The sequence below is a fragment of the Bubalus kerabau genome, chromosome 8 (genome assembly GCF_029407905.1).
Source record: "Bubalus kerabau isolate K-KA32 ecotype Philippines breed swamp buffalo chromosome 8, PCC_UOA_SB_1v2, whole genome shotgun sequence".
Classification (NCBI taxonomy): Eukaryota; Metazoa; Chordata; class Mammalia; order Artiodactyla; family Bovidae; genus Bubalus; species Bubalus kerabau.
This window is the reverse complement of record NC_073631.1, coordinates 19,371,111-19,397,416: the sequence shown is the minus strand read 5'-3', so window position 1 is coordinate 19,397,416 and position 26,306 is coordinate 19,371,111. Positions and strand designations below refer to the sequence as shown.

At 44.7% G+C, this 26,306-nt stretch overlaps 1 protein-coding gene across 1 annotated transcript in view; it reads right to left on the bottom strand.

Annotated features, from left to right (window-relative positions):
* The window catches only part of NXPH1 (neurexophilin 1), a 360,267-nt gene extending 342,880 nt beyond the window's left edge, over positions 1 to 17,387 (bottom strand). The window contains exons 1-2 of the mRNA XM_055589849.1: positions 17,279 to 17,387; positions 16,259 to 16,422 (exon numbers count right to left, since the gene is read on the bottom strand). The gene's annotated coding sequence lies outside the window, so the exon portion shown is untranslated. The remainder of the gene's footprint in view (positions 1 to 16,258; positions 16,423 to 17,278) is intronic.
* Positions 17,388 to 26,306: the final 8,919 nt, after the last annotated feature.

The window sequence follows — 26,306 nt, the reverse complement described above, 5'->3', positions numbered from 1 at the left end:
AATGTTCATTCTCTGGGCCCTGGACCAAAGCAATTCTCCATGCAGGTACCACCCTGCAGGACCTGTGAGTGGCTAATAATCCAGTCCTTTTCTATCTGCTTTTTCCATGACTGTGCAGTACAAATATTTTAAATGTTACCAAATTTTTAAATAAAGAGTATGGGATACATTCCATGGAGCACATTACGGTAGTGAACTCTGTTTACCCAAGTTCATGAAGACCCTGAATGTCCCATACAAAACAGAGCATAAAAGATGGGAATGATTTTCTTGTCTATTCAACAATTTCCTAATCATAAGCCTTTCATAAAGACTTGTAATCAACCTTTCTCAGCCATCCAAGATTAAGTTGTATATAAGAGGACCATATAATTTATTATCTACACCAAAACACTTTTGAAAGTAGTGAGAAGGTATTTTTGATATAGATGATAGGCATAAAACAAGACTGCCTCAAGCAAATGGGTATATTATCATCTTTGTCTTATGGCCTTGGTCATTGAATATTCATAATGTATCTACTCAGAGAATACTCATGACTAATACAGTCTACAATTTAAAAAACAGTTGGAAGTTTTTGAAACAGAGAGATCTCAATTCATTATTCAAAAAGCAAAATAATCTCCCAAAGACAAGAAAACTTGTGATGACATTGGTCTGCTCATCTTACCAAAAATAATTTGTTCAGCTCAAGGTTAGTAAGAAAAAGGAACTCCTACTGCTGCTGATAAAGCCATCTGTGCTTCAGAAACGGCTGACAGGTGCCTCCAGAAGAAGCAATCAAAAGTCATTAACGATCAAAATCATGACAATTAAATACAAGGATCTATCAGAGTCTTATTATCCCCATTGCAATGAAAAGAATTCAAACACCATCTCTCTCAAAAGAGCAGTTACTTTACTTTCTAAGTCCATTGGTTGCACTCTGTTATGAGGGTTCTCAAACCTCATTTCCTGACTGACCTACAAGGAAAGGAACAGCGATAATAATTAGAATAAGCTTGAGCCCTCAAAATTTTTCAAAAGCACATTCTTCTCTCATCGCAGATTTTTCAGCCCAACTGTATTCTGGGAAGACTTGGCATTTTTAAAAGTTCAAAGTTGAAAGCCCACATTCTATAAATAAATCTACAATGAAGTGCTAAAAGGTTTATTTCTGATTTCTTATTTCACAAACTAGGAACTAAGTGTAAAAATATTGGGTCATAAAATGCTTAAAAAGTAGATTACTAGAAACTAATAGAATACATTATTATCCATTGAGCCAATGATGGGTCAAATGGCATTTTGAAATCCTTGCAGAGAATATGAATATGACCTTCATGTATACCATTTACAGAAAGCAATTTTATTTACATTTTTAAATCCACATAAAGGTGAAGGATGATACTGCTGCAAAATGGAACATTTAATTTTTTTGCCCCAAGGCATAACTGAGCTCTCCCAAGGTCAAATGTAGTACAAGATTGAAATGAAGCCACACTCTCTACCCTCATCTCATGCCAAAGGGCTTCTGCTTTGGGCAGGAATATTTTGGATCTACTTTTATTCTTCAGAAATAGAAAAATTCCTAAATTCAGCATAGGCTGAGCAATTCTATAAAATATTTTGTGAGCATTTTTCTATTTTACTTTTAAATCACATATCCAACCCACAAGAAAAATGCCTATGCTAAGCTAGTTAAAAGTTTGGGGCTATCTTGACTATAAGGTATTAAGCTAGACCGGTTTTTAAAACTTTCTTAGTTTGCATCAACGTGCAAAGATTTTGCTTATAAAATAATATGGGAAAGTATATAGGTTTGCCTCTTCTGTTGTACCTGACCAGCTGTCAGAAAAATAGGGCTCTCAAATGCCATAAGAAAAACTAGAGTATGCTACTGCTGCTGCTAAGTCGCTTCAGTCGTGTCTGACTCTGTCTGACCCCATAGACGGCAGCCCACCAGGCTCCGCCATCCCTGGGATTCTCCAGGCAAGAACACTGGAGTGGATTGCTATTTCCTTCTCCAATGCAGGAAAGTGAAAAGTGAAAGTGAAGTCGCTCAGTTGTATCCGACTCTTAGCGACCCCATGGACTGCAGCCTACCAGGCTCCTCCATCCACAGGATTTTCCAGGCAAGAGTACTGGAGTGGGGTGCCATTGCCTTCTCCGAAACTAGAGTATATGCCTCATTAATACATGTGGTTGCATGCATGTGTGTGCTAAGTTGCCTCAGTCTTGTCTGACTCTTTGGGACTCCATGGACTGTAATCCTCCAAGCTGCCCTATCCATGGGATTCTCCAGGCAAGAGTACTAGAGTGGGTTGCCATGTCCTCCTCCAGTGGATCTTCCCAAGCCAGGGATCAAACCCACATCTCTTGCATTGTCCCCTACACTGCAGGTGGATTCTTTACCACTGAGCCACTGAGGAAGCCCAATGATATTAACGGTAACTCATTGATATTAATGGTAGCCAGAGAACTAAATTTTTTTAAAAAGCAATGCAAAAACCGGGCACAGTGTTTGGCTCAGGGTGTAAACAAGAAAGGAGATTTTATCTTTTGCAGTCATCTCCACACCTTCCCCACTCTCAAGTCAAATCCAAGATACAAAATACTGTCTCTTTGTAGGAACCTTTCCTGGGTACCCAGAACAATGCCTTGGAAGAAGTCATATGGCAGCCTACAGGAGATATTTTGAGCAGCAGATGGGATGGGTGCTGTCTCTCATCCCACTAAACTATTTCATCTAGTACTTCTGGGGGGGGGGGTGTGGTTAATGTGCTACCACATCCAAGTGTGCAGCTAGAATGAACTTCAAAGCAGAAAGGCAGCTTGTATCCCCTGTCCAGACGTCCCTGGACTTTAAAACCCAGTGGGCTGTACATTTGCATTACCTTGTATGCAAATTTTAAAAGAATGTCAAGTGTTAAAAGTAAATAAAAGCAAATAGTGTCCACAAATTAATCAATACTTAAAATTAGATCTTAATAACTGTCCACAGTGCTTGCCACCTAAAATTAAAACATCACAAGAATTCTCATTTCAATTGGGCAGTCTGTTCATTGGGCCTGCCACTGAATCATCTCTTCATTTCTGTAAACACTTGGATAGTTGTTATAGAAATGTAGGCCATTTTCTTTTGTTTTAATCACAGTGGTTACTATTCCCATTAAATTCATAAGGCTTACTGGGCAGCCCTGGGCAAACTATACAGCAGTCAACCAGCTACAAGAGGGCAACAAAATGTGGGCTTGGTCTTAGGGTCAAGATGTGTGTCATCCCTGGAACAGCTATGCTGGGAGCATGGGAACCTGGTTCATAAACCTTTCCCTCCTCCTTCTTCCTTTACTATTGATTTGCCACTGCTATGTGCTAGCCACCTTTCGAAGCTCTCTGTAGCACATTATTGAGGTTAATACTCAATAATAACTCTGTGGAGTAGGAGGTATTGTTAGCCTCATTTTACAGATTAGGTAATAAAGATTTGAGAGGTTAAAAAGTTTGCCCAAGGTCATAGAATTAAGAAAATACCTTGTCATTCTCTTTTCTTCTAATGGGGCTTTCCTGATGGCTCAGATGATAAAGAATCTGCCTGCAATGCAAGAGACCCAGGTTCACTCCCTGGGTCGGGAAGATTCCCTAGAGAAGAGAATGGCAGCCCACTCCAGTATTCTTGCCTAGAAAACTCCATGGACAGAGACACCTGGTGGGCTACAGTCCATGGGGTCACAAAGAGTCGGACACCACAGAGTGACTAGCACTCTCACTTTTTCACTTTCTCCTAATAAGTGTTTTATCAATAACTTTTCCCTTAAGAATTGAAGTGAGAGATAAGAGAGGAGAAAGAAAGGAAGAAGAGAGATTTGAATTGACTGAACAGGGCCTATTTTCTCTCTTCTGTGGCCAAGTCTTCACTGGACCAGGAAGTCCCCTACTTTCTCATCATAACTCTTCCATTCCTACCATGAATTCAGTGTTGACACTGCATAGGTGCCAGGATATCATCCACCTAGCTTGCAGTAGTGGTCTCTGGGAGCATATCAACCATCTTTGGGTACGTCAATTTTCTGTTAAAACTTCTCATTTTTTTTCAGCATTTGTCTGGGGGGCCAAGGGGGGAAACCATCAATCTGAGAAATATGCAAATCCATCTGGCCACACATTAATTAGAGCTGTTCTAATTGTGAAGGATTTCAGTCAAGAATGCAAGGTAGGATTAAACATCTCAGGCCAAATCATTCACTTTTCATGCTTCCACACTCCAGAGCCTTTCAGCCTGACAACAGAGCTGCAGATCTGGAAACGGTGCTCAGCTCCCATGTGCTGCTGCCAGATCTGCTTTAGTTTGATAATGGCTAGAGATGGTGGCTGCCTTTGGTACAGCTATTCATAACTCTGCCTTATTAAATGCAAAGAAGTTAAGGTTGAAAATATAACACAAGGCACTCATCATTCAATTACATATTTCTTGTGAAAGAGGCAAAAACTCTGCCATGTCCTGCAAAATCTCGACATCAATAGCAATTAAGTTTCACATCAAGACCAGAGAAATACTACACTAACTACACTTGCATAATGTCTTTTCATATGCAGTGGTTTGCATCTTTCTCTGCATTTAATTCTGTAAGACAATAAATGATGGTGCCCTGGTACAAAAAACTATTCACAAATTAATTGGAAAAAATATGTGAGTAAAGATATTTTATATTTCCAATTTCAGAGACCATGTAGTCAGCCCTATTACCAACACCATAGCTGCTCCAACAACAAATCACAACTAATCATTCTACAATTCAGTTTTAGAATCAAACCTGGACTTAATTGTGGCATTTTCATTGAAAACTTCTCAAACAAAAAGTATAATGAATCTCAGGTAATCCAACACATGCTTTAAAGAGTATTCCATCAAATATTGAGCAGCATTAGCAATGCATGTAGATGACTGGTAAACTAGAGAATTGTTTCTCATTTAGAGGAGATGTTAACACAGTAGTCTAGTGGCCATTTTTACAAGGAGAAAAAACAAAGTATGACTATTCTAGAAGTTTACCCAGTAAACTCTGAGTGAAGCGGGCAGAAGGAGGAAGATTTTGAAGATGTCGCTATGCTTTCATGCTGTGTATAATTAAATTCTCAGTTCAATAAAGTAGGAGGGGAAAAAATGTTTCATTCCCCAAATGAAATGCACAATAAGGAAAAAAATATCCATAGCGGGGCTTATGGCTTGTCTTTGAGATCATAAACCAAGTAACAGATTAAAGAAAAATGTCATCTTTAATATATGTTTGGAGGGAAAAAAGAATGAGGCTCTCTCATTTTTCTAAATTTTGCCCACATGAATGAAAAACAAGAAGAGATTTACTTTAATAATTTCATTATATTCAGAAAGTCTATTTTTATGAAGTTTGATGCTAACTTAAAACATACTGCATAGAGCAGTGCAGTATCAGGCACTCGATTCCATTTTCTTATTAAAAAATGCATATAGAATATCTAGTTATGCAATGCCAATAAGTATATTGTTGATCATTTTAAACAAAACAAAAAGGCAATGTTGGAGGGTATTGTGTGTGTGTGTGTGTGTAACTTCATGGTAACTCATGGATCTCTTTGCAATCTGCTAAGTCAATAAATGCATCTTTCCTAAAATTTTGATTATGTACTTTGATGTTGCCTTTGAAGCTTATAATCAGTTTCAAAACTGTCCAAGTACATAAAAGAAGAAGCAGCCTTAGGACTAGCACATCAGTGAACAAAGGTGAACAATAAATTTCCATCACATTGTCAAACTCACTCAAAACAAATATTTCACCGAACCATTTACACCTACTGATTACACACCAAACCTGACTTTATATTCTTCCTATTTTAAATAGATGTGATTTTTTACAAGGGCTTCACAAGTAAGAGCTTGTGAATGTAAAGCAGTCCATTAATTTTATATAAGCTGTTTTATATACCTGTGGGCCTCTAATAGCATTCAGCTACAAGGTTACAAGAAGTATCATTTTCCAAAGTTCTGTTGGAGAGGTTGGCATATATATACTTCACTAAAATTCCAGCTATCGTGCCAATAGCTCTTCCTCACCCAAGCTGTGTTCATTCTACAGCTGAAAATACTGACATAAACAGAACAACAGTGTAGTATCAGGTACTAGATCCCTAACAAGGAAATGGTACTGTCAGACTCAAGTTGGAATTTCAAGTCCAACGACTTACAAAAAGAAAAGAATTGCCCCATTATAATTTTCCATGGACTACTTCAAAGAGTAGATGTACAGATGTATACCCAGTCTTGTTCTTACATGTGTAAGTGTATTTAACCTGTACACAGAAAAGGCTCTTCCAAGCCAGGACCTTTTCACAAGACTTTCTATCATAATCTTTCTGGAAATAACTTATCTTAGAGAAAGAAATCTGTGCCTCCTTCCTTTTAGCCTAAGACTGATGGTTTTATTAATATTTCTGTTGATGTACAGCATGATGTCTCTATGCTGGCTCTGGAAGCCCTATTACTCTGTTTGTAAATGTGCAGTGTTATGGGTCAGAGGCAGCAATAAGCCAAAAAATGCAGGGCCTTGTAGCTGTGCGCAGCTAGCTGCTCAGCTCCCCACATCATACTACAACTTTGCCATGTTTAGCCTAGTATGTATTTCCAGCGAGTGGTTAGCCTGGTGGGCTTTTTCCACTAAGTTAGTACAAGCTAATAAAGGTGTTTTTCACTTGATTGGGATCTCTCCTTAAATAGGCATGACTATGGGATAGGGTCTGGTTTCATAAAGACAGTGTTTTACCAGACTTGAGAAAAGTAAATTAAAGGGATATTTCTGTTAATATCAAAGCAGGCTTATTACCTCAATATAAGCACTTCCTTAATTTTCCTTTCTCAGCAGGCTATATAAATATAAATAAAAAGGTCCTCCACTGGATTTATGTTACATACATCTCACAGAGTTTAATTATAAAGCCTCTGAAAATGAAGATGGTGGGGGAAAAGATGCCAATAAATCATATAGTCCTGGTATTGTGTTGGCTGGCTGTCTCTGCCCGAAAGGAAACAAAGACACTGAGTAGTCATAATATACCATGAGAAGCTGGGCTCTGAAAAAAAGAAAATCCCAGAGGAGAAGGATATTATTATTATTCAGTGACTGTAAGGAAGTCTACAATTTTAAATTTTGTTCTTATCAATGTTCTTATAAATGTCATTATAATTATCATAGTTTTACTGCAATTAAGGAGGTGGAGTTAGAGGTTTCTTTTTAGGGCCACTCCCTATCTTCTCTGCAGCACTGATGTGCTAAAATAAGGGAAGGGCGGTCAGATGAAGACCAAGCACTCAAACACAGACACACACACACACACACACACACACACACCCCTCACTTTAAAGAACAGTGAAGACACTTGTACAGAAATACAAGTTTTATCCCAGCAAGGGCCTACCAGAAATGTCAGACAACTCCTGAGAGTGAGAAAGGCTGTGCCATGGAGTGAGGGCTCCACAAAGGAAGAGCAATGGGGAAACGCTACGCAATCTACTAGGCAGGACCCTCAACAGTTCAGCGACTTCAGTGAGCGCATGTGGGGCCCACTCCCACTCCTGGAAAACTGCACCTCGCTGGCCTGCAGGCAAAAGGCCAGCATCTCACCTGGAGCAAGAAGAGGCCGTTCTCACTGGGCCCTCGAGAATACCCTGGAGGCGTTATGCTTAAACCTTCTCTTCCCTTTCTATTCAATTTCCGACCTCTCTTCGCCTCCAGATCCGTTCTGCTCTCACAGGCTTCCATTTTTTTCCAAGCTGGCTTCTCACACGGGTTGATGGAACACTACCTGCCAGACCGCTGCTCCTTTGAATACTGCGGGGATTTGCAGAATCGGGCGTCCAGAAAGGGTTGACTCTGACGCAAGGGGCGAGAGCACAGGACGGAACTTCCCCGCCAACCTTCGCCTTTGACACAGAGAACCCCTAGCGCCAACGCTCGGTACTCTCCGTCTTATTTCTGGACCAAATCAACGTGTGACCGCCGCCGAGGAGGAAGTGCGCGCACTTTAAGTGACCGCGGTGTCTGGCTTTGGAGCGCTGTGGAAGGCCCCGGGGGAGTGTGCAACAGCAAGGGGGCGAGGGGAGGGGAAGAAGAAGAGGGACGACGGCTGTGTATCCGTGTTTGAGGAGCTAGGGTTGGTGGGATGTTTGTTTGTTTTGCTAAATAAATAAGGAGAAATTACCCCTCTCCCCATCCTGGATCTAATGATGATAGATTTCACGCGGCTTCAGGCCCCACGCCGGGGAGCCTAACCACGGAAAATAATGAGGCTACATCCCCATTCGTCTGCATTAAAGGCGAGCCAGGCACTTTCGATAGCAAATATATCGATTCCCTTGCTCGGGCCGTGGTTTCTCCTGCTCTCCGTGAATAATTACTGCTCCTTTGGAAATTCATAATAATTAGGACCCCTCGCCCCACCCCAATCCGCGCTGCTTTTTAAAGGCGCACATCCTGGAGGGGAACTTGGGGGCCTCAGCCGTGCTCCCCGCAGGTGGGAGATAGGGCGGGAATCACTTTTCCCCTCTTGGTTTTACTCTTTCGAGACAGTTGATTCCCCTCCTCCTACCTCAGTTTCCTTGTCTGTCAAAAGAGGCTTTTACATTGTTAAAGACACAACTCTACCTCACTGGATTCGCGTTTCTGTTTGGGAGGAGGGGTAGATGTAACAAACTGTGTGAGGGAAGAGGGGCAGGAGAGGAGAAAGTGGAGGAAAAGAAGGACTCATCTCCTTGGGGACAAATTCTGTGGCAAACACGTGACGCCGCAACGAGGGAGGGGGCGGGAGAAGGGGTGCTAATGAGAAGACCGCAAGAAACCTCGGGGACCTAGCGATCGGAGCTTCAGTTCACTTCAGTTCAGTTCAGCTTAGTGCTCCCCAAAGACTGGGAGGGGGAGGCGGGTCGTTAAGGTCGCGACTGGGCGGTAGCAAGGAGTCCGCGGGAAGCGCCACTCCGCTTGCAGGGGCCGAGCCTGCGAGGCGGCTGCGAGCCAGGCCAGGCTGCTGGCCCCCGGCGGGGCGGAGCCTGTGGCGCTGTCCGCGGTCCTGAAGAATCGCTCTGCGGGCCACGCTTGCCCAGCCGCAGGCCGCCAGCCACCGCCCCATTCGCTCTCCGCTCTGCGGCCTCCCTTCGGAGAATCGCTGCAGTTCTGCCTGCTACCCCAGGAGTACCAAAGCTCAATAGCGTCGACGAAGAGCTCCCCCAGATGCCACGCTTTGGTGTGAGGGCTTGGGATCCAGATACGAGAGGGCTGCACCTGCGTTTTCATAAACCCTTTGGGACTGCTGGAGGTCACCTGAAGCTAAAAGCAAACAACAAAGCTCGCAGCTGTGAAGGCTGGGATTCCAACTGGGCAACTTCCCCGGCGTGAACACTCCGAGGCTTCGGTCGGAAGACTGAGTTTCCGAGACAAGGGTACGAAGCCTACGTCGAAGAAAGTTTCTCGCTTCTAACTGTAGAAGACTACTTGAAATGGCCTTGAAAATCAATGGGTGGGAAGGGGGTCTGAGACGTAGGGCGGAATTTGTCAGGAGGACGCCTGCTCCCTCCGGTGGGGCGAAGGCGCCCAGCCTCTCTCTGCGCGCCTCGAGCCGCTGATTCGGATCCTTCCTGTCAGAAGCCATTACGGTGGCGGGGATGATGGGGGCGACCTGGCCAGAGTCAGGTTCCGCAGGGACAAGCCGAGCCCCCAGGAGCCAGTTTCTAAGGAAACACTAGGTTTTTATAAGCAGCGATTTGTCTTATTGTAGGAGATAGAAATGGTACAAGAAAAGCCTCACTGTTTCCCATTCTCATGCAGATGAAGCGGTGAGCTGAGGCTGCGGCCTGCCTATCCCTCTCCCCATCGTATTTCCGGCTTGCTCAAGTAAAAAGCCCTCATTAATTTAAAGGAAGTAGGAACCAGAGAAGGCGTTTCGCTAGCCGCGGCGGGAGAGGTACTTGCTGTACTCTGGCTGTTCCCGAGACCCTACAGCAGGCACACACCAACGCCCCCACTCCGGGTGCCGCCTTGCCTTCCAATACCCCGAGCCCCCGACCAGACGCCAAGGATCTTTCTATGACAAAGGGATCCCGAGAAAGGGAAGTCTCTCCACTCCACCCCCACCTACCCCCTGCCAGCCCCCACCTCGGTAGTAAACAAAATATACTAGGGAAAAATGTTTACAGAGGAAGTAATTAGGTTTTCAGCCCGCAGCTGAATCGCGGCGAGCTCATTAGAAGTTTAAACAACAGCCAGCAACCCGGGAGGGTAAGACAGCGAACTTGGAAAATGCGCACACGCGCTCCTGGGCGCGCCGAGGAGCTTGAAGAAGCCGCCGGTATATATCATCTCAATAAAAAGCCACTCTTGGAAAGCTTGCATAGTAATTGAGACGGGCGCTCTTTCCTGATCTGGGTTGGCATTTTCTCATCTTGAGCTGACAGAGCCAACTCAGGAAATTGCCAGTAATATTCATCTGGGGAGCACTTTCATTAAACGTAATTCATTCGACTTTCACAATAAATTGAGTGACATCCTTACAGCGGAACCTTTTTATCCTTGATTAAGTGCTTGCCAAGCTTTGGTTCCCACTTTATTGTCACATTCCTTCAAGCGGAGTCGTCAACATGCCAATCGGCAGCAGAAAAATGCGCGCGCGCTGTGTTTACCAAGCTCCGGGAGGGGTTAGTGCTGACTTAGAGAAAAAGCTGGTCGCAAGCTTAAGCAGCGGATAAATCAAGATCGCAACTTCCTGCAAACAGTCGGCAGGACTGGCTAGAAGAATGTAGTGGGAGGCGAGGGAGCAGACCCGACTGGCCATCCAGCGGCTCCTGGAAGTCTCTGACCGGACGGCCTGACTCGCCTACCTCTCCCTATTAATTTAAATGGAGAGGACTCGATAAGGTCTTGAAATGAGATCTGAAGCTCTTAAAGCACAGAGTTGCTTTAAGGGAACTTTCCTGAATCGAATCAGACCTAGACACTGTCTTTAAAAAAAAAATCTGAAAGAAGGTACACTTCCTAACTAGTCACTTGAGAGCAGACAAACTTTCACAGCTTCCATCAGCTTTCTTTATAGCCAGAAGAGTGCAAGGAAGAGGATTCCCTTTTGATGTTGAGGATTCCCTTAATATCACCACCAGGACAGTCAAACTCACTGAGAGCTGTTCAGACCCTGGAATCCCAAACAAGGCTGACAAGTACCTGGGTATTTCAGAACTAAGTGAAACCAAGAAGGAGTCCCTCTGCCAATGCCTGGCCCCTTCTCCCCCACCCCTTATAAAAACCAAAGAAGCCCAGAAAATTGCTTATTTGAAAAGGCAATATCCAAATGCTTTCATCACTCAAATGCCCTCTTGAAAATATTGTCGCTGGTGGTTATTACCGGAACAATACTGTCAATTTCTGTAGTCTACAGGAAATCTTCCCTCAGATAGAAAAGTAAGCCAGTGGGCACCAATCTCAAAAAAAAAAAAAAAAAATCAACCAATTTCCCTGCCACCTGATATATTTTTCACCCAGACAACACTTTCATTAAGGAGGAAATAGCCATCAACAATTTGAAGCCAAATGGAAATCAACTTCACACAAAGAGGAGCCACGAACTTAATGGCTTTCTGGGAAAATATTGCTGAGGAAGTTGGAGCAATTCTAGTTCTCTCCTTCTAATACTGAAAGCGGTTTTCCCAAAGCTGTCACTGGAAGGCCCCAGACCACTCTCATCCTCCTGGAAGTGAGCAGAAGTGCAACCAGCCAAGCGCTTTCCACACACCCAGGGAGCTGTTTTGCTGATCAGTGGAGGGTTGAATATTTCAGGGAAATACCTGGAATAGTAACACCTTCTCCTCTTACAGAGCCCTGGAACAGGTCTTGAGACATGAATTCTCATTTTGTGCTGCTGGGGTATAGGCTCCTTCACAAAGTTAGGTTTAATCCTATATAGGGAAGGTTCAGCTAGGGCAGAAGAGTGAGGAAATTCAATGGAACTGGGTAACTTACAGTACTGCCTCCAAGAACTGGCCTTAACAGAGAACACTGAACAGCCGCTGTTAGTGGTTAATGGGCTTCTCTTTTCAGGAATAAGCTGAAATTAATTAAAATGTTCAGTGGGTAGCTGGCTTAATTTTCAAAGGATGGGAGATATATATATCTAGTCCAAAGGATAAGCATTGGTGGTCCCTTTCCTGCTAATTTTCCCTTAGTTTCCACATTTCTTAACAGCCATCTTCATAAAGAGTGGAATTCACCCAAACAGTCTGGCTTCTAACAGTGTAGAGGTAGCATTCCATAAACATATTAACCACACTTTAACCTCTGTTAAACAACTGGCATGGAATTCATATTTTAAAGATACCCTAAATTCGAGGGAATAGAAGAATCAGAATGGTTTTTTAAGCACAAGTTTTAGAAAGAACTTTCCATTTTTTGCCCTTCTTGATTAAAAAAAAAACAACTAGATCATTAGCAAATTTATATCCTAGAAGAAATGGTGGAAAGTACATTGGGAGGACAAGGGAACTCTTCTTAGAATAGACTGAATATTTGACTTGATCACAGTAACATCATTCAACCTCTGGTCAGAATCTAGGGATTCAGTTTCTGAGTAAATTTTTTGTTAACATGCCCTGGGACTGCTCATTAGACTTACTTCTTGACTCTGAAAATTGTCACAGGTGACCCCCAAGCAGGACCCCTCTGACTTTTGCTGGGAGGTCCCTCTCTGTGTGCCCATACCTGTCCTTCAGCTCACAACTCAGTGTAGGACCCACCCCCATTCTTCACAGTCAGAAACCACAATTCCCTAGATTATTCAGTATGTACTTCAACTCTGTTAAAATGCTATTGTCTGTTACCCCATTATATCATACTGAAAATATTCTGGAATCAGTCCAGAACTGACAGGAGAATAAAGATTACAGGACTTTTTTATTTTTAACAAGTATTGTTACACTATAGGTTCCTCTCCTGCTGACTTCAGATTTTTAAATCTGCAATTCAATAACATTCAGTAAACAGAAGACTTCCTTGCCTCTATTAAAATAAAAAAAAAAAAAAAGATTTCCCACTTCCCTGCATTTATGGCTGGAGTTAATCCTGGGGTGACTTTTGAGTATCTTAGCTAGTATGCTTGAGAAGGTAACTTTACAGATACATTTCTAATTAACTTCCCATTGCAGTAGTACTAAAATAAGCTTCTCGTTTGAAACAGAACAGACTGATCTCTCAAAACACAAAAAGACTCAAAATATACAACCTAGAACAGGCATTCAAAGAACCCTGGGCCAAGAAACATACTCTGAGAACATTCACCTAAATATAAGCAGGGAACCATGGCTTAAATACAGAACACTGAGCTGCTGGTTAGAGAACTGTTTTTCATTTTCAATAAACCTCCCCAAATTTGGGAGTATTTAGGCATATCTCTCTATATAAGCAGATGCCTAAATATTGTTGTACAGGAGATACCTAAACAAATCCTACTACTCAAACATAATGTGTGATTAGTTCTTGGGAAATATAACTGGGTTTCGAGGGTCTTAAAGAGAAAGGTGCACTGTAATATCAGCTATGAGACAAGGTACAAACAGTGCCCCTGTCACTGAACTTGTGTGAGTCCATAAAGACACACAAAAAATTATTCATTAAACTCCTCCCTGGATTGTGTCAATTCAAGGGGAAAAATAAAATCAGGTTTATGCCACCCCTGACTTTTTGGAGAGCAACTTGAAGCATTTCCCGACAACCTGAAGGCATCTATTGCAGTTTCTTACAGAGGTCTGGGCTGTTGTGGGGTGTGACTACCAACAAATGATAAATTCAGTTACTGTACCTGCTATTCAATAAAACAGATGGAGAGAGAAGCTTTGACCACTTCTTGGTCCACCTCATTGCCCTAGAGGTTTAATCAAGGGTTTCCACTTATTTACTTGCCTAAAGCCATCCTGTTCTAACTGCCCAATTCACCCTTCTAAATTCATTTTCATGGGGAAAATCAGCTTCTTGCTCCTCTAGGAAAACAGCTCCGGATTTTGCCGACAAATAACCATGGGACTACAATCCCTGGAAACACTGCCTTGGGTCACAGCCACCAGCCTTTTGTTTTTCGTGGTGTGTCTGATTTCTAATCCCCGAAACACAAAACAACTTTAGATCCAAGAGAAAAAGAATGGACGTCTAAATCACCTTCTCTATTTTATTGTTCACATTTTGTATGGTTTTGAGTGAAACTGGAAAAATTGTCTCCTTTCTCTGTGTTGCCAAAAGGCATTCAGGTAATGAAGTCTGTAACTAAACGGTAATTGAATCAGCATAATTTGCACACTGAATGGTTTTCAAATGCTCCCAGTTTACAATTAAAGGAGAATTAATGCGCTTGTTGTTGAGAACGCAGAGCATTAGAATAAATCCAGCACTGTTGTTGTAATGAGTGGAAAACGGTTTAACTGCCAACAAACACATTTAAAATTTAACACAACGTATTGATTTCACTTCTGCTTTTGATAGATTATTTTCCAGACTATCGAAATACTTGCTCCAAGCAATAAACTGCACCACAGCCGCGAGCTTTTGCCGTGCGTTCGTGAGCACATTTCAAGGACGGAGGAACAGTCCGGAGGTTCAGGTCTTGCGTAAAGGTATGCAGAGAGAGGGGCACGAGGGTTTCCGTGATCGAGGGAATCCTTCATATTCCCCCTCGGTCGCTTTCACTTTGCGGTCCCTCCCCTTTCTTTCAATAAGCAATTCCTGGGTTTCCTTAGGCCAAACTTTCTGCCCTGCATCTCTAAGCTCTCAATGTCATAGGGTTTACTGGACACAGGTGGGGGCAAGGTGGATTGAAGATGAGAAATGGGAAGGACACTTTTTGCATTCTGTCTGCGTTCCAGCCGGGGAAGTCACAGACTTCGGTGACGGAGTCAGAAAGGCCGTTCTTTAGGATTGGCTGCCCCAGCTTTCACCTGTTTACCCCAAGGTGTCCTGTAGGCGAGGACACTGACGCGCAGCGCCCTCTGGCGTCCGCAGCTGCCATGGTCAGGCGATAAAGGTGCAAAGACACACACTGAAGGTTCTTGGATTCAAGCTGAAACACCCTCACATTCATATTCACACACGTATACTTACACACTCATTAGCATACAGAGAGTTCACGCGACTAGCAGCCCTGAAGTCACAGGCACCAAGACAACGGCTGGGAAATGCTCTCTATTGCAGGGATAGCAACCCTTTTACACCCAGGATTGTGGATTCTGAAGCCCTTGGGATTAAGGAATGGCAATATTCACTCCATTCACTACGCAACCCATCGGGCCTCCCCAGTGCTTCTTGCCCCCAGACAGAACACACAGAGCCCTCCGTGTGTTCCTGCGGCCCGGAGGTGGATTATGGACTTCCGTGCTCTGGGCACACAACTTCACTAGCAGGATAAGATTGTTCCTGGCCCTCCCTGAAGCCAGACCCAAGAAACTGCGCTCTGGGTCTTGGCTCCAGGCGGTGCCCATAGCTACCAAACTACCCATCCACAACCACCACGGCAAAGTGCTTCACTTTAAGCCCCCACCCCATGACAATCCCAGTTCCAACAGTGTGCCAAGTCCAGAGCCCAGAAAACTCGGCTCCGGGAGGACTAGGCAGTATTTGCTCCCTGGTGACATGGTCTGCCAGTCCCTAGTAAGGGGCTCAGCACTGGAATTGGGGTACTAGTGGAAAGGAGAGTCTGGGAGAGAAGGAGGGGGAGCCTTTATATGTTTGCTGGAGCATCTCGGACCTAACTCTATCCGAAGGCTTGTGGTCTTCCTATCTGACAGCTATACTTGCCCCGTCTGAACCCCGCAAGCCCAACAAAGTTGCCCGCACTTCTTTACGTGCCACATCTCCAATCTGCTGGTTAGGCGGATGGATTTACCTTCAAAGCCTCTGGATGAACTACTGAGAGTTCCCTGTCTTCCACCCCTTCTCTTTGCCATCTATCCCCATAAAGCATCCCGTCCAGCTATCTCCTCGGTTTCTGGGTGTCTAGGGCGCCCTGGACGCGGTTTAGAATCAGGCACAGGAGAGGGTGTATCGGGGCTGGAAACCCCAGAAAAGCCCACAGGGATCCGGAGACCAGCTTGCCAAAGTTGTCCCAACACCGTCGCTAGGAACGCCGCTCCCGCTGAACTGACGGTCTCACCCTCCTCCCGCGCACCCCCAGTTGCCTGGCCTCGCGACCAAGGTGGGATCGAGGGGGCGCGGGATTGGCAGCGACTTACCAAGTAGACGGTGGGCTGCAGGAGGAGAAGCACGTACCAGCACGCAGCCTGCATCCTCCCGCGTCTCAAACTTCCTCGGCGGTGCCTTCGCTGAGTCTTTGTTCCTTCACAAACATAGATCCACCTGACATCCACTTTACAGAGCCAGGAGCGCTCTCAGCAGCCTAGATACAAATGAAATTAGACATCCCATGACCACGCGGGCAAGGTTAGGCTTGGCGACCAAGCAGGGAAAGGGGGTCGTGGCGCGAGGGGTGGACCAAAAAACCCGGAGGTGGGGGAGGCAGGAGAAATGCCAAAGCGAGTAAATCCAGTGCCTGAAACCCGAGAGCGCGCCGTCGTCCGCAGGCAGGCGGGCAGGAGGGTTGGAGGTGGAGAGGTTCCTTGCGCCCTGCGCTCCTCGGGTGCGAGTTCCCGGGCGGTGGAGCCGGGAGGTGACGGGGCACACAGAGCCGCGTGCAGGCTGGTTCAGAGCCCAAGCCTCTCTGTCAGCGAGACCTGCCCGCGTTTGATGGCCGGGCGGCTCGGACTAAAGGCGGCGGCTGGTTCTTCGCCAGCCCTGGCAGTGCTCACACACATCCACACCAGCAGAGAGAGAAGGAGAGAGAAAGAGAGAGGGAGAGCGAGCGAGCAAGACTGAGCGAGCGGGGCGTGGGGAGAAGACGGGGTAGGTAGAGCTGACCAGGATTAGGTGCTGGGTATCTCCGCGCGTTTGGTGCGGTGGGGGTGGGCAAAGGGAATGCAATTTTGCATACAGGAAAGCCAGGCTCAGTTTACCCATTCGAGCGCCGGGTACACACAGAGATAACACGCGCATACACACGTACTACTTTTTTCGAGGCAAGGGGCACAGCCAGTTGCTAACTTCTAGAGCGGAAGCCTGCCCGGGTCTGTAAGGGTCACCGCCAGGCGCACTCCGTCTCCCAACCAGTGGCTCTCCTCGCCGCCCCTTCGTGCTGCCCCACCACCCCACCCCAAGATATCCCCCGTATCTGGACTGTGAAAGCGAAGGGTACGTACCGCACAGGACTGGGGGCGAATACAGCGAGCAAGGACCGCTCTGGGAAGGCTCCATGGAGGAGCTAGCTACTCGGGCCTGGCGTCTCCGGCGCCCCGGACATGCCCTCCCTGGCGCTTCATCTCCATGCTCGGGCGCGGACGGGTCCCGCTGCCTCGTCCCCTCGCCGGAGTCGGCGTCCCAGTGCCCGGGTCGCGCTCAGGATTGGTTCCGCGGGAGCCTAGGCTTGGCACAGTTGGATTCACGGTGCAGGAAACTTAAGAGGCGAGAGAGGGAGGGGGAAGTAGAGGAGGAAAGAGAGGAAGGGAGAAAGGGAGGGAGAAAGAGAGGGAGGGTGCGAAGCGAATGCGCCGGGCTCCGGCAGGCACCGGAGGGAGGACGGGACTGCCCGCGCTGGCTCTGGGACGAGCAGTCCAAGGCACCCTGCTTCCCAAGGATGCCGAAGGATGGTAGAAGTGACTTCAGGGGAAGAGGCTGGGCAAGTCCTCAGGACTTGAACTTGAGAGATAAGACGCTGGCCTTTCGGAAGAAAAAAAAAAAAAAAATGCCACACAGCAGGCGCAAGCAGTTTGGAGTTTCTGAGGAAGGGGTGGGGCGGCCAGAGCCTGTAGGATCCCGGGTCATCCGCGGCTGCACCTCTCCCCGCGACACAGAGAAGCCCGAAAGCCACTCCGGAGCGGAGTCGCGGGCTCTGGCCGCGGTCCTGCCTGACCGCTGGGGGACGCTCTGGAGCGCGCGGGGCTTCTTGGCGCCGGTGCCCCGGTGCTTTCTCCGCAGGTTCGCCGCTCGGCTCGCCTACCTTCCTGACTCAGGCAATGACCTCGGCACGTGGGTGAACGACTCCTCGGAGACCAACTAGGACCCCGTGCACACAGATCCCGCTCCCAGGCTCTGGGCGGGCCGGGCCCACTGGGAGAAGTGGCTCTCACGGTGTCTCTGGCGGCCGCAGTGCCCCCTTCCCCCTGGGGGGCTTGAGGAGGACTGAGACTGCCGGAGGAGTGGCGGGAAGCGTCGTGGGGCGGTGCGGAGGGCGGGGATGGGCGCAGGAGGGTGCAGCTCTGCCCGGCCCACCCCGAGCGCCTAAGCGGGGCACCGCGGACCTGTAGCTGGGAGCCCCGGGGCCCGGGCGCTGCGGACCGCCAGCCATTCAGCGCGCCACCGCCGAGAGGACTGGGCGACCTTGCGCTCCACTCCTCGTCGCGGGCTGGGCAAGCGAGAGGAAGGGGTGGGGGGTGGTCTGTGAGGGGAGGTGGGTGATGGAGGAAGCTTGGAGCGTTTGCCACTTCCCTCACTGCTAATACCTCTTCCTCAACCAGTATTTCCCGGACTCCGACTCTGCTCTGACTCCCGCTGTCACTGTTTTTCGTCATATCTCCCTTGCTGTCTCTACTCTCAATATTTTTTCTGTCTCCTCTGTTTTTCTTGTACTCTATGCCTGTCCCTCGGTGTCTTTCTACCCCTTTCTGGGTCTCTCTCAGGATTTTTGACTCTCTCCTCTTCTGTATATGTGTCTCTACCTCACCCTTGCCATTCCCTCTCAAACCTTGTCCTCATCTTCTCCCCTTCACCCTGTCCATCGCACTCCTTCAGGCCAGCTTCGACCATGTCCGGTGACATCCTAGGACCAGGCGCTCTCTTGCCAGTGGGGCCGCCAGCACCTCACCTCCTCAAGGGGTCCAAAATCGGTCTGCTAGTCCAAGTGCGGCCAGGGACATTTTTCTTCCTCCTCCCTCACCTGCTACCTCTGCAAGCCTACCCGTCACTAGTGCCCGGCCTGGAAAGGTGCACTCTGAAGGATAACAACTCGATATAAGTGTTGGTTTGAAATTTACCTTAGGAACCCTAGTTATTGAACATCAAAATGGAATCGTGATTTTTAATGAGTCTCGGATTGTCATTTCCTGGAGCGTGGCTATTGCATGCCTCGGGCTCTAGTGTTCCCGCTCAGGTCAGTCAGGGCCCAGACACAGTGTACCCTCTACACAAGAGGTCTCCCAGGACTACAGGTTGAGTTCCCCTGGGGAAAGCTGGCAACCCCTCACCCCCCAAAATAGCAGTGACAATCAGCAGAACTACCCTTTCCTAGAGCAAATCAGGAGGCTTAGCTCAGGCCTGTAGTTTAGATCCCTGCTGTAGGACATACCTGCCAGGCACTTCCTGGCCTACACTCCCCCTTCCAAGCTAAAAATAGCTCTTTAAAGAGCAAGCTCTTCTACTCTGGGAAGTTGCACACTGCCTCTGTGACCTCTTGGAATTCATTGGGGCATATGCAGAGTAAAGTGGTGAAGCACATTTTCTAATTGGGACTCTGAAAATGCACTTTTGAGAAAGATACACATTTATATATAGCATGGTTGCAATGTTATCTTGGCTATCTTCACTTACTAGGTTTTTCATGCTCTTAAAAAGTTTAAAGAAGAAAAATAAGCACCCGTATTTGAGGCTGTAGGGTCAGAGTAGGGCAAAGGAGACTTTGTCTGATTTCCCCTTTGGGATTTGGCAACCATCCTAAAATTGACTCCCACTTGTTTATTAGCTCCTAGGCCCTCCCCTGCTGGAACGTGGAGCTGGAGTGAATGCCGCCTGCCTCTGTCCACAGCTCAACTTCAGTGCCCTTAGTACTGAGCTTGCATCTGACCTTTGGGAAAAGAGAGAAAGAATCAGGTCAGCTTTGGGATATAAGTTCTTTTTCTAAACATTACTTCAAAAACATTCTGCCTCCAGGACCATTTAGCCTTAAAAAATTACTGCTTGTGAAATAGAAAGACTGACGATCAAGGACCTTAAAATCTCTTTCTGAATGGAACTGATTATTTAAGAAAAGCACCACAGGCGACTAGTAATGGGGACTGGCCTGACACTTTGTTCTATGACACAGGGTGCCAAAGAGCTTTTTATGGTAATGATCTGAGACCTTCCGCCCTGACATTCAACTCTCATGGATCCTATAAGACTCCTGGCCTGGGATATGAAACAACAGTGGTTTGTCATTTTTTGTCTCTTTGTAGGAGTCTTCATTTCCTATAGGACTCAACCAGAAAAGGACCCTAAGCTAAGGAACACTGAAAAACTTATCATTGTTTCTGTTAAACTTCTCCAGTTTTAATAAGATAACATTGGTGGGGGTGAGGGTAGGGGAGACAAGGATGGCTGGTTCACCCTTCTCTCCTACCACTTGCTTTAAAAAGAACTAAAAACATGATCCGCGTACATTCTTCTGTTGAAAGTCATATCCTATCTAAAATGCACTCTTAGAATTCATCCACAATCAGCCTTATAAAGATGGAACAAAAGTATGATTATCCTTAAGGAATATAGTATTCATTCCCTTTTTTTTTTCAGACTTTAGTCATGTTGAGAATCCTTTCAGAAATCATTCTCTAAATTTTCTGTGATGCAACCTAATATACATATAAACAGATTGAATTATAGCCACAGTAAAACACAGTCCCCTGCCCTTGGCTTTTTCCCAAGTCTATCTGATCCAATCTGAAATGAATATTATAAAGCAATAATATATATTTATGTGCAAGAAATATATTTTTAGAAGAATTTTTAGAAGCCCAAAAATGGCTGACCTCAAAAAGGAAACAGTGATATTAAACAATTTTCCTGATAATTAAAACCAGAACAAATTAAAATTAGAATTCATCTGAAATAAACTGATAATCCTGTTAACTGTAATTAGCTGTTTTGGTTGATTTGTTTTGGTTCATTTGTATGATTCTCTTTTTCTGAGGGAGAGAAGGAAGACAGGAGTTGAAAGTTTGAATTATCTTGGGGCTGGGGAGAGGAGAGAGAGAGATTAACTTTTAGTTCAATAAAACTCTGCTCTAAAATGAACCTGTCTTAAAAATGCATGAATACCATCATCTTTTACCCAAATCCAAGTAAATATGTTGTCATGAATCACCCAGCTATAGTCCTGCTTAAGCTTCAGGCCAAATTTTATCACTTTGTACATAGTAAGTCCAGTGTACCTATTTTTTCCCCTAATAGTGTTAAAAAACTTAAAAAGCATACATTATCCATCTGCCTTGACCTGGTATTCACCTGTGGCATGACCTGGGGGAAGTACTTGAAGATTCCCCTGGCCTCAAAGTAGTGAAAGTGAAAGTGTTAGTCGCTTGTCATGCTCCACTCTTTGCGACCCCATAGGCTGTAGCCCACCAGGCTCCTCTATCCATGTAATTCTACAGGCAAGAATACTCGAGTAGGTTGCCATTCCCTTCTTCGGGGATCTTTCCCACCCAGCGATTGAACCCGGGTCTCCTGCATTGTAGGCAGATTCTTTACCCCTGCACCACCTGGGAAGCCTGGCCTCAAAATTCTCCCCTATATAATGAGGAAGTAGGGTTAGATGATGTCTGAAGTGCCTTCCGGTTCTAAAATAACTTTATTCAGTTTCTGTATGATAAAATGTGAAGCCATCGCAGGTTTACAAAATTTACTTCACAAATAACAATTTTATAATGTATTAGGGTTTTCAAAGATATTAATAATTTAAAAGAATATACTCTGTTCAGTGCATTTCAAAGATTTTAAGTCTAGTGTGTTTGTGAGCTTAAGGCTTTTGGGGGCATTTCTTCTCTGCCTCATCCTCATACCCTTTCTCCTAGGTCAAAGGTCAGCTCTATTGCATTAATTACACAATTTTTTCATATAAATTGTTCTGCACATGTTTTTGATGTCATTGATTTATGAGACTCTATACTGAGAGTGGCACCTTTATAATACATATGAATATTTGTTTAAAAGACACAAAGTCATTTCCACTACTTTTGCAGAATTCCTGCATGTCACTCAGAACAATTAAACACCCCCAGACCCCTCCACACCCCAAGCTATTTTGCTAAAGGAAGGAGGTATCATTTGCAAAGTGATTTGATATTTGAATATAGTAGAATTTGGCTAATAACTATGAGGCATGTGTGCTATATTACCTTTACAAGGATGCTTTAATAACAAGATCACTGGACTAAAGAGAAAATAGCCATCAAGCTCTAGAATTTAAAAAAAAAAAAATAAAGGGAATCAAAAAGCTTTAAGTAGAAGGCATTTTTTTTTTAGAGGTAATTTATATGCTCAGTCTTTCTATCCATATTTCATTTATTCTGCTAGGTGACGACACAAGGTTCTCAAAGGTAGGATAGTTTTAATTATACTCACAGACTTTAAAAAGAGAATAAACACAATAAGAGAAACTGCAGAAAATCAGCATTGAAAAGGCAGTTGGTTGTAAAAGATGGAAAGATTGGGGTCATCGCCCAAAAATCATAATTAAAATTTTAAAAAATACTGTGACTAAGCAAACCTTTGCATTATAATCTAATTACTGAAACTCTTCATGGTGGGCCCTCTAGAGATTACTAATTGCCAGTTCCCTAAAGCTGAATCAGTAAAGATAAAGAACTTGATAACCAATGTTCTGTTAATAAAGTAAAATACAGCATATGCTTTCAGCCAGGAAGGACAGCAGGACTCTGAACCACGTAGGGATGGAAGAAATTATGAGGAAAAAAACTGCAAGCCCTGTGGTTACCTGAAAATCAGAAGCAATTCTGAAAAGTGCATATTTCACCTCCATAATCTAAAGTACATGTATATTTTGAAACATATGTTTTTTCAGCTTTCTTTCTGATTTGGCAATATAAAGACAGAACTTAAAAATAAGGTGATTCATACAGGCAGGGAACAAATGGTTCCTTCAGCCCTAAGATCAAAATGATAAGAATGCCTTGGATTAAACAGCTTTTAAGTAAGAGATATCTCAGGGATGCAAAAACTCTCAATTTCCCTTTTTAACATCAAATTAATGAAAACAACTACACCAGAATTTCACCATAATTAACTTCAAGGTGATGCCATAAAAATCACATCATGTTACATTTTTCTGCTTCTCCTGGGTCTAATAATAACATGCTTTTTGATAAAATGCAAAGCAAAATGGTCTAACATCAAATTCTGTATGAAACTGGCAGCAAAAAGCTCCATAGTTTCAATAGGATTATAATGCCTACCATTTACTGAGTGCTAGGGACCATACCCTGGCTTTTATTTACATTATCTGTTGCTTCCCTAGTGATTCTGTGAGCATCAATCTGCAATTTAGTTTTAAAAGGAAACCTCTCAGATTAGATAAGATCTCAGTCTTCACACCAGTTCTCTGTGGAGGCCAATTTAAAACGAATTTCAGCATCCTTGGACCATTCATTCCCATTCCCTCCATCTTGTAAGTCTCTTCTCTCCTCAGTACCACCGCTCTCTCTCCAAATTTTTCAACTAATCCTCTAACCATTCCTTCTCAGATTAAAAGTGAAAGTGTTAGTCAGTCAGTTGTGTCTGACTCTTTGTGACCCCATGGACTGCAGCCCTCCAGGCTCCTCTGTCCACAGAATTCTCCAGGCAAGAATTCTGGCGTGGGTGGCCATTTCCTTCTCCAGGGGATCTTCCCCACCTAGGGACTGAACCTAGGTCTCCCACATTGCAGGCAGACTCTTTACCAACTAAGCCATCAGGGAAGCTTCTTCTCAGATTATCTACATGCAGTTCATCTCAGGGCTCCATCTGTAACTCTCTTTTTCTCTTTTCACTCTGATTAGACAATTCTTCCTATTTCCACAGTTTCATTTATTACTTGACACTCAATGACCAACAGGTTCATAAATCCAGCTCTGATATTTTTCTTGACCCAACTATTCAATTGTCCATATGTCCATTTAGATGTACTAGAGATGCTTAGAATTACATGCCTAAGCCGAAGGCATTATATCACTACGTTACATGAGTATCCTGTTAGTTATGGGATAGATTCTGGAGTTCTCTACTAATAATATGATTAAATACAATTAAGATACATGCCCTTTGCCAAGTGACCTCACAGTGAAATAGAGGAATATACCTCTCCATATGTGCAAATTTTTTTTTTCTCTTTCCTTTCTTTCTTTTTTCCCTTACTTCCTGGGAAATCCTTCCTTCGGATTCCTTTTAATCCTAATCAGACCCTTGAGGAGGTACAGCATGTTCCTACCTGATCCTCTGGCCACCAGAACAGCAGATACCAGGTAAAAGCACCCTTCAGTCCTGAAGGATGGGTCCTGAAATGAATAAACACATGAAGCAGACCAGACCCTGATTTGTGATCTGGATCACAGCCACCAAAGCTGATTGAAGTATAGCCTCTTGAAGATTCAAAAGTAAGAAATAAATGTTTGCTGCTTAACCATCAGGATTTGGGGATTATTTGTTGTACAGAATTATCATGGCCAAAGCTGACTATTTGGTGACGCCACTGCTTTACTGGAAAACCTAAGAACCAGATGTCTTTTGCCATATTTTTGTTTCCTACACATCAAAAATAAAATTACCAGCACGTCTCAATTTTTCACCTAATTATCTCTTGTGTCTCTCCTCCTCCGTTTCCACTTCTACTACTGACTCCGTTTCCTATCATCAGTCACCTTGTCTATGGCAGTGGTCTTCTAATTGATCTCATTCTTTCGAGCTTCTGCCTCCATACAAGATGCCCTCCTCCATGCCACCTGAACTACAAAGCTACAGCAAAAATGTGTTCACATTACAGATCCATTTAAACCTTACAGCTTCCCACTGCTTACAGAATCAAGTCAGACTCCTCAGCTCAGCACAAAAATCTGCTTTTGAGCTGGCCCCTGTCCACTCATCTATCTTCAGCTCCTGCCTGGTCCCTGCTTGACTATATACTTTACATTCATCAGTTACAGGATCCTTAGAGCTTCCAGATACCCAACTGTAAGTCTCAACCTGGGGCCTCTGCACCTTCTTCCCTTTGCTTTGAATTCTCTCAATTCAACCCAGGCGATGCTAGTGGTAAAGAACCTGCCTGTCAATGCAGGAGACATAAAGAGACGCAGGTTCAGTCCCTGGGCTGAGAATATCCCCTGGAGGAGGAAACAGCAACCCCCTCCAGTATTCTTGCCCGGAGAATCCCATGGACAGAGGAGCCTGGTGGGCTATGGTCCATAGGGTCACAAAGAGTTGGACACAACTGAAGCAACTAAGCCAGCCATTCAACCTCTAGGTGAACTCTTAATCTCCCTACATACCTCTGCTCAGAGATTACCTTTCATCCACTCCACTTTTCTCAGAGATCCAAGCACAAAACTGATTATTAATCATTTACACCATGCTGTTTAAGTCTTCTCTACTGGACTCTGTCATTCACTTTTGTACCCCTTGCCTTACCTTGAACTGGACTGAGTTGAACTTTGAGCCACATTTGGAAAGCACAGTGTCTAGAAAACAGCCTAGTGTCTCTCTTGCAAGTAAGCACATCAGAGGCTCTGCAGTAGCAACTCTTCATCTACGAAGTGCTCAAATAGTGCATAATTAGAAAAGGTTTCAGGCAAATCTCAGCCTGGTGAAAGGAGTAAATGGGACAGAACCAGGTCGGAAGAAGCTCCCTCACCCTCAAACACCCACAAATATTCTTCTCAGAATTAAGGGCTAATGAAAAATTTAGCCTGAATGGATTACTCTATGACTGACCCTTCACATTCATTAACTCTTCTCATTTCCAGGGCCAAGAAGGACATGATACCAAAAAGCCCTCTGATGTCCCTAAATTCTAGTTTCATCCTGCATAAGTGCAGTGCAAATCCTGTGTTACATTCTAGTACAATCAGACCCTGCCTTACCCCTCCACCTTCAGCACCAGGTAAAAGAGGGAAGGTGGCAGAGATTATGTCTTCTTCCTCTCTAATTTGGAAGCTCTTAGTGGAGAGAATCAATATCTCCTTTTACAACCACAACACCACCCTCCTCAGAACTCTGCACAATTCTGTGCCTACAGTGAGTATTAGAAAATACATGATGAACTAAATAAGTATCTCCCCAATGGCATTCTCTGCCTTCTTTTCCAGCTCTTCTGCCTGATAATAATTTTAAGAAGACTGTAGGTCCAATTTCTACTCCTCATTTTGTCCTTTCCAGACCTTCATGAAATGTTTCTACCCAAAATGTATCTTTTTGTATTTTCTTATAATATCCTCT